The sequence below is a fragment of the Protopterus annectens genome, chromosome 11.part0 (assembly GCF_019279795.1).
Source record: "Protopterus annectens isolate FY-2018-M chromosome 11.part0, PAN1.0, whole genome shotgun sequence".
In the NCBI taxonomy this organism is placed as follows: Eukaryota; Metazoa; Chordata; order Ceratodontiformes; family Protopteridae; genus Protopterus; species Protopterus annectens.
This window is the reverse complement of record NC_056745.1, coordinates 586954084-586962746: the sequence shown is the minus strand read 5'-3', so window position 1 is coordinate 586962746 and position 8663 is coordinate 586954084. Positions and strand designations below refer to the sequence as shown.

Below are 8663 nucleotides of genomic sequence, written 5' to 3'. Positions count from 1 at the left end.
GATCACTCTGTAGCTACTACAGCTCTGCACATCACCCTTATTCTTAAAAATTGGTACCAAAACACTTTTTCTCCATTCCTCAGACATCCTCTCACTTTCCAATAATTCATTAAACAATCTATTTAAAAACTCCACTGCCATGTCACCTAAACACCTCCATGCTTCCACAAGTATGTCATCTGTACCAACAGCCTTTCCGTTCTTCATCCTCTTCATAGCTATCCTTACTTCCTCCTTGCTATTCCACTGCACTTCATGATTCACTATCCGCACATCATCCAACCTTCTCTCCCTCTCATTCTCTTCATTCATCAGCCCCTCAAAGTGCTCTTTCCATCTGCTCAACACACTCTCCTCACTTGTGAGTACGTTTCCCTCATTATCCTTTATTACCCTTAGCTGCTGCACATCTTTACTAGCTCTGTCCCTCTGTCTAGCCAATCGGTACAAGTCCTTTTCTCCCTCCTTAGTGTTCAACCTTTTATACAACTCTTTATACACCTTCTCCTTAGCCTTCACCACCTCTCTCTTTGCCATGCACCTCATCTCCTTATACTCTTGTCTACTTTCTTCATCTCTTTGACAATCCCACTTCTTCTTTGCCAACCTCTTTCTTTGTTTACTCTCCCGTACTTCTTCATTCCACCACCAGGTCTCCTTGTCCTCCTTCCTCTTCCCAGATGTCACACCAAGCACCCTTCTAGCCATCTCTCTCACTAGCTCTGCTGTAGTTACCCAGCTATTCGGTAACTCTTCACTGCCACCCAGTGCCTGTTTTAACTCTTCCCTGAACATCACCTCACAATTATCCTTTTTCAATTTCCACTATTTGATCCTTGGTGCTGCCCTCACACTCATCCTCCTCTTCTTGATCACCAATGTCATCCTACAAACCACTATCCTATGCTGCCTAACTACACGTTCCACTGCCACCACTTTACAGTCTCCAATCTCCTTCAGATTGGCCCTTCTACATAAGATATAATCCATCTGTGTGCATCTTCATCCACTCTTGTATGTCACCCTATGCTCCTCCCTCTTGTTAAAATATGTATTCATCACAGCCATGTCCATCCTTTTCGCAAAATCCACTACCATCTGACCATCTGCATTCCTTTGCTTAATATCATACCTACCCATCACTTCCTCGTCCTCTCTGTTCCCTTCACCAGCATGCCCATTGAAATCTGCTCCAATCACCAGTCTCTCACCCTTGGGTACAGTCATCACCACTTCATCCAACTCACTCCAAAATTTTTCTTTCTCATCCATCGCACACCCAACTTGTGGAGCATATGCACTAACAACATTCATCATTACACCATCAATTTCCAGCTTCATAAACATCAGTCTATCCGACACTCTTTTCACCTCCAAAACACTCTTAACATACTCTTCCTTCAGGATAATGCCTACGCCATTTCTCCTCCCATCCACACCATGATAAAACAATTTGAATCTGCCTCCGATATACCTAGCCTTGCTCCCCTTCCATCTGGTCTCTTGCACACACAATATACCAACCATCCTTCGGTTCATCATATCATCTAGCTCCCTCCCTATACCAGTCATACTGCCAACATTCAAAGTTCCGACCCTCACTATCACAGTCCTAGCCCTTACCTGCCTTCGGGCATGCCTTCCACCTCTTTTCTTCATTCGGTCAACAGTAGCCCAATTTCCACCAGCACCCTGTTGGCCAACAGTACTGGTGGCGGTCGTTGTTAACAGAGGCCTTGACCGTCCCAGTATGAGTTTCTGTACAGTTTTCTGCATGTGTGATGTGGCACAATTTTACGCTGGATGCCCTTCCTGATGCAACCCTCCCCAAAATCACCATGGGAGGTAAATTTCTTTAAAAAATAGCAATGAATGATGTTTTCTTGTGAGGGATAAAATGAAAATAGGAAAGAACAGTATTAAATTGGGAAGGGCATGCAGTTTAAAACTGTGAACATGCAAGTATTCTGCTAAAGCTGTTGTCTATAACAGCAAGAATATAGCATTCTGGTGTTACTATTATCTTTCAGAGGTTAAAGTATGGTGGTTTTGCAATGGCTTTTGTATCTATACTGCCCACTGGGCTCTTGACAAGTCAGAAAAAATAACATATTAGAGAAATTATTTTGAGTCAGTTGCAACAGATGAATCATTTCATTTTATTGTTTATTTCAGACTCTAAATTCAAAGAATAGAGCAGGTGGTTATTCTTTCTTAGAAAATGGGTGTAGGGCCTCAGAACACCCCTGGGCAGGGTTAATTACACATTAACCCACACCCTGTCAGGCATGACTGCTTGCTTCTTTAGAAGTTTAGAAGTTATAATAATGAGAATATATGTTTGAAAAAAATGTCTCTTCAGTGGAACTTGCATTCCATTTTCCGTACAGCATTAAATATCAGATACATATGCAGAATGGCGCTTTTCATCTCTCTCTCTCTCTCTCTCTCTTTATTTCAGTTTTTCAGCTCTCAAGAAAATCAGTTTTCTCAGTTATTAGTATAAGGATAAATTATTATCAAAGGCTCAATTTGAATGCTCAGTAATGCAGGAGCAAGTCACATGCAAAAAACTTCTACAAAGCTAGCATCACTTGAATATGGTCCAGTAGCATTTTGCTATGCAGTCCTACCAGATAAGAGACCCTAATGAAACATTAAGTGCATGTCATGGAATATCATTTAATCTGTAAACAATTATTTTATAATGTTGTTCTGCAGTGGCACACCAAGAGAGCAAAATAGTGTCAATATACCTTATATAATTTTCATAAACATCTGAAAGACATGATGTAGATGAACTGAAAATCTTCTAAATTTCATGCAGGTATTTGTGTGTATGATGTATGAGTCATAGTTCATGAGTGTTGTGTTACATACTGTGTGAGTAATGGTAAATTTGTGTTCTGTTATGGATTGTGTGAGTGATGGTGCATGTGTGCTATGCAATGGATTGGCTACTTGATCAGAATTAGTTTTTTCTGCTTTATGCCCAGAGACGTTCAGGATAAATTTTGGTTCCTCCACATTACCCTGGATAGGATAAAGTTGGCACCAGAAAAATAACCAAATTAAATGCATATATTTCGAAAAATAATAAAAACAATAAAATGGACAGGAAGGGTACAGTGTGGCAGTGCCATTTCAGGACATTAATAGAATATATATATATATGTGTGTGTGTGTGTGTGTGTGTGTGTGTATTTATAAATATATATATATGTGTGTGTGTGTGTGTGTGTGTGTGTGTGTGTGTGTGTGTGTGTGTGTGTGTGTGTGTGTGTGTGTGTGTGTATTTATAAATAAATATATATATATATATGTGTGTGTGTGTGTGTGTGTGTGTGTGTGTGTGTGTGTGTTTATAAATATATATATATATATGTGTGTGTGTGTGTGTGTGTGTGTGTATGCGTTTATAAATATATATATATATATATATATGTGTGTGTGTGTGTGTGTGTGTGTGTGTATTTATAAATATATATATATATGTGTGTGTGTGTGTGTGTGTGTGTGTGTGTGTGTGTGTGTGTGTGTGTTTATAAATATATATATATATGTGTGTGTGTGTGTGTGTGTGTGTGTGTGTGTGTGTGTGTGTGTGTGTATGTGTGTGTGTGTGTGTGTGTGTGTGTGTGTGTGTGTGTGTGTGTGCAGATAGACCAATAGATAGATAGGTAGATAGATAAATAAATAAATACATAAGTGGCCTACTGCACCTCTGTTCAAAGCTATAGCACTCAGTGGGGGGATGCTATAAAGCTGGCCATTCAATTGATGGACCTTCCTGCTTCTTGCCATGTCACAACTTACTTGGTTCATGGAACAGCAACCATCAGAAAGTGTACAAATATTCAATGATAATGTGGCTGGTCCCTGTTAGAAAGAAAAACAGCAGCCAGTGACATCATAAAGTATTTTTTTTTCTTTTTTAATCATTGCAGCCAAACAGATGTGGGCTGTGGGTGGCCTTGTAAGTCAAACAGAGTTTTGTATCTCTCAAGTGTCATTGGTTTTGTCTCCAGTTTTGATCTGTCATTCAGAAAATGTATATTTTATGGTAAATTGTTAAGGACTGCAGTCACTAAATAACAGAAGATATCTGTACTTTTGACTTCATATCCTTCAGAAAATGCATGCAAATGTGTAACCTGTTAATATAACAACTTTCTAAGCATAACAGCAACAATTACAATCTGCCACTGCTTTTACCCATCTTCCTCTCATTTAATTTTTTAGCTTTGCTTCCATATCCTACACTAAACAGTTGATACCAATGAGATAAATATATGACTAGGTGGTTCTTATTGTATTTATTTTTATTTTATTAGAATCAGAAATCTGAAACATGCACAGGCTGTGGATGCCTGTGAAGTAAAATAATTAACTGCTGTTTGCTGATTATTCTGGATTTAGAGAACTAATGTGATTTAGGTAAAGCAACTCAGAATGTTTTACTCTGAAGCTCCTGTTTGTATGGAGCAAAGATGAAATGCATTAAATGCCCTTACCTTTTCTACCAATTAGATGTCTGAAATGCACACATAAGCTCTATCTGATGTGTGCGGGTGGTACCTGTCTGTTGCTCAGCTTAAAGAGTCACTAATCTTATTTTGCAGAATTAGCTTGCATTTGAATAAAGTAAGATAGAAAAGTTATTGTGGTTATTGTTAGTTTGTGAGAATCAAATAAGAAATACACCACCACCATGCCCATTATATCATTACTGGTTGTTATTATTATTATTATTATTACAACTACTATTAACAGAATCACAATCAGACATCTGAGGTATACACCGCCAGTACATTGATTGTAATTTGAGAGTGTTAAGTGTTAAGTGTTATCTGTGGATAAAAGTGACTTACAACTGCTGCTGTTTAATCACTGTTAAACAGTAGTCATTTGCTACAATCACAGTATAGCTAGTATTCTTATGGTTTACACTTATATGTGTTTTTTTTGGGGGGGGGGGTTCTGCAGTGTATTTAAGAGGAACACGTTTGCCATAATTTCTTTCATTTTCTATCACAGTCAAATATCAACACTACAAACAAGAGGCTGCTCTTGATGGTCCGGTAGGAGCAGGATATATGTGAAAGCAGCTGTTCACTGGCACAGTGTTGCAGGGAGTGGCATTGCCATCTCACAACAATTGGCTCTGGTTTAGTTTGTAGCAGTGGCTTCTGGGCTTCTGATGAGTGGAGTATGCATTTCCTTTTGTATGGATTTATCCACTTGCTCTGCTTTCCTCCAGCACCTCAAATTGCCTTGTGGTCATGTGCGTGTGTGTGTGTGTGTGTGTGTGTGTGTGTGTGTGTGTGTGTGTGTGTGTGTGTGTGTGTGTGTGTCTGTGAAAATAATATGTAGTTGCATTGATAAGTATGGGTTCTAATGCTTGTGACTTTTCCCAGTAGCTGTTTTGAGTATATTTACCAAATATTGCAATTTGTGGCAGTGACTGTGTGATTATATAAATCAGAAGTTTTCAAAGAAAACATTAATAGCATTGATGGATACTTGTAGAAAATATAAAATAAATTCAGTAGTGTCAGTCACTTTTGACTGTATAACATTTTAGGTGTTGCTTTGGAAGCAATAACAACTTCTCAACTAGCCTGAGGTACTGAAATTCTGAATGCTACTATTCTCTATTTACTTAACCTGTGTTTTAAGCACTGGCACTCCATGCTACCCGCCCTAAAACAAGACAACATCGCCACAACTTTCAAGCAGAACCTAAAACCAATGTCTCTGCTATTACTCTGATCCTGTCATTAACACATCCTTCTTTCTGTTTCTCTTCCATTACCTATATCAGCCACCTTTAATGTTTTACCTTTCTTATCCTTTGTCTCTTTCTCTCTTTTTTTCTAACCCACTAATGTTCTTCCAACTAACCTATATCCTTAATCCTTTCCTGCTAATACCCCATCTTTACCTCCTTACTTCCCTCATCCCCTTACCTATCTCCTGTTATCTAAACCTCTCCACTAAAAGAACTTTTTCTACTGATGGTTTTCTTAATTTTTCTACTGATGGTTTTCTTAATTTTTCTATTGATGTTTTTCTTAATTTTTCTGCTACCTCCTCCTCCTAGTAGCATTAATTTTTGTTTGTTTTATATTTGTTGACCAGGTTTGTCCGACTGGGCTACAAATGCTCATTTTCAGCGGAGGCCCGAGGAGAAAAGCTCCAACAGAAAATAGAAATTTTACATATTGAATACATATAGAAATACATCAGTACCACAGATTACTGCATTACAGTGCCACACATTACATTCATCAGTACCACAGATTACTGCATTACAGTGCCACACATTACATTCATCAGTACCACAGATTACTGCATTACAGTGCCACACATTACATTCATCAGTACCACAGATTACTGCATTACAGTGCCACACATTACATTCATCAATACCACACAATACCACAGATTACTGCATTACAGTGCCACACATTACATTCATCAGTACCACAGATTACTGCATTACAGTGCCACACATTACATTCATCAGTACCACAGATTACCGCATTACAGTGCCACATTACATTCATCAGTACCACAGATTACTGCATTACAGTGCCACACATTACATTCATCAGTACCACAGATTACTGCATTACAGTGCCACACATTACATTCATCAGTACCACAGATTACTGCATTACAGTGTCATACATTAAACTGTGGCAAGTGAAATACATACAAATACATTCATCAGAGGGATAAATTCATAATTACATATTATATACATAATAGTGCAACAGGTACATAGCTGAAATATTTTACTAGTTATATTTGTACAATGATGTACCAAGAGGAGAAGATAAAGTAGTAAGTTTGTTTACTGAAGGGAAGGAAGAGAGAAGAGAGAGAAGAACATCCAACCTCATTTATGCGAACACTCGTACTGAACCTGTGTTCATTATTATTAGTTTTGTATCTCCGGCTATTCCATCTCTGATTTATGTATAATAACATATCTAATGTATGTAATAAATGTCATGCCGATTGTGTCTCAATATTACCTGCAAGGCAATGCTTAGCATGTTTCATTTATTACTGTCATTCATTGCAAAGATATGTTTTATATGGTGCAGTTCTCCAGGAACGTCTACTGAAAAAGGCACTTGTGCCCAGTTGGGCTTTCCTGATAAATGATAATAAAGAAAGAAGGAAATTCTTCCAAACCTAAAACTATGTACAAACCACAATTTATGGTATGGAAGTGGCATACAATTAAATTCAGGGTAGTAATACTGTGAATTTGTTGCTGACACTTTGGGTAATCAGAAAGAAGTTGAATTTGTGTGGAAAAATGGCTGAGTGAACAGTGAAAAAAAAGGCTTTTATACCATCCTACTCAGGGTACAAAGGGAACGAGTATGTTTTTATTTCAAATGGATTTACTAGATATTTTAACTCACCTACACTTATGGCAACTTACATAAGCCACTACAATTTATAAATGACAACTCAAGTGCGCATATTCTTATAATGTGTGCCACCAGCTTCTTCATACTTGAGGCAGATATTACATCAGTGAAGCATCTCATCTGCAACCATCTTGTAGGTAAGATCATCATCCTCATACCACCCATACTGTATTATTCTCCATGTGAGGCCACTGGACATTAAAGAAAGACTGGTCACTGACAGTGAAGGTAAAACCTCTTTTTATCTTTTCTCATAGTTTTGCAGACCGTGTGCCACCCACAGCAATATCACTCTACTGTTAAACAAGCTGAGATACACAAGCAATTGCCATCTGGAGTTATTATGCTTAAACTCTTTCTGTATGGACTATGGATCAGTGCAAGCGAGTGTAAGCCATTTTAGAGTCCTATATCCCCTGAGTTCCACCAAAGAACAAAACAATTTACCCATGAGTTTTGGCATTATAAGTTATAAGAGACATACTATTTTCAATCTCTTGTAATAAAACAGTAGGTGGCCAATAAGGTGGTAAGGTCATTCAAGATTATAATATATTGCATATATATAAGTTAGTAGATAATTCAACAGTTTGGTGGATGTTTATTTTAAGACTTTATAATATGAAACTAAGAGGCTAAACAGGCTATAGGTAAGCATGGATAACTAACACTACAGGATAAAAAAGAATACCAGATTTCATCAAAATTCTTGTTATATACATATATATATATATATATATATATATATATATATATATATATATATATATATATCTATATACACACACACACACACACACACACACACATATATATATATATATATATATATATATATATATATACACACACACACACACACACACACACACACACACACACACACACACACACACACACACATATATGGATCTACTTCAGAAGCTCGAAGTTTCAAAACTTCCAACTTCAAATGACCGAGACAATAAGATCAAAGTTTTGAAACTTTGAAAATGTAATTAAAAAAAATGTTTCTGCAGGGGAGCTTGCCCCCCTGCACCACCTCAAACCCCCTGCTAAATAAATATCCTGTAGCTGTTAAACCTTCCCTACCCCTCTGTCCGTTGTGCCTGCACAGCAATTTGCATGGGTTTCTTTCCTGAGTGACCCCCCCCCCTCAACCTGGGATTCACTGCATAAAGCAATTTCTACCTTCTCCACTGAAGCTGGGTA

General features: G+C 37.7%; 1 protein-coding gene across 1 annotated transcript in view; it reads right to left on the bottom strand.

Annotated features, from left to right (window-relative positions):
- Nucleotides 1-8663, bottom strand: part of TRHDE (thyrotropin releasing hormone degrading enzyme) — a 5519112-nt gene that overhangs the window by 1864149 nt on the left and 3646300 nt on the right. The window lies entirely within an intron of this gene.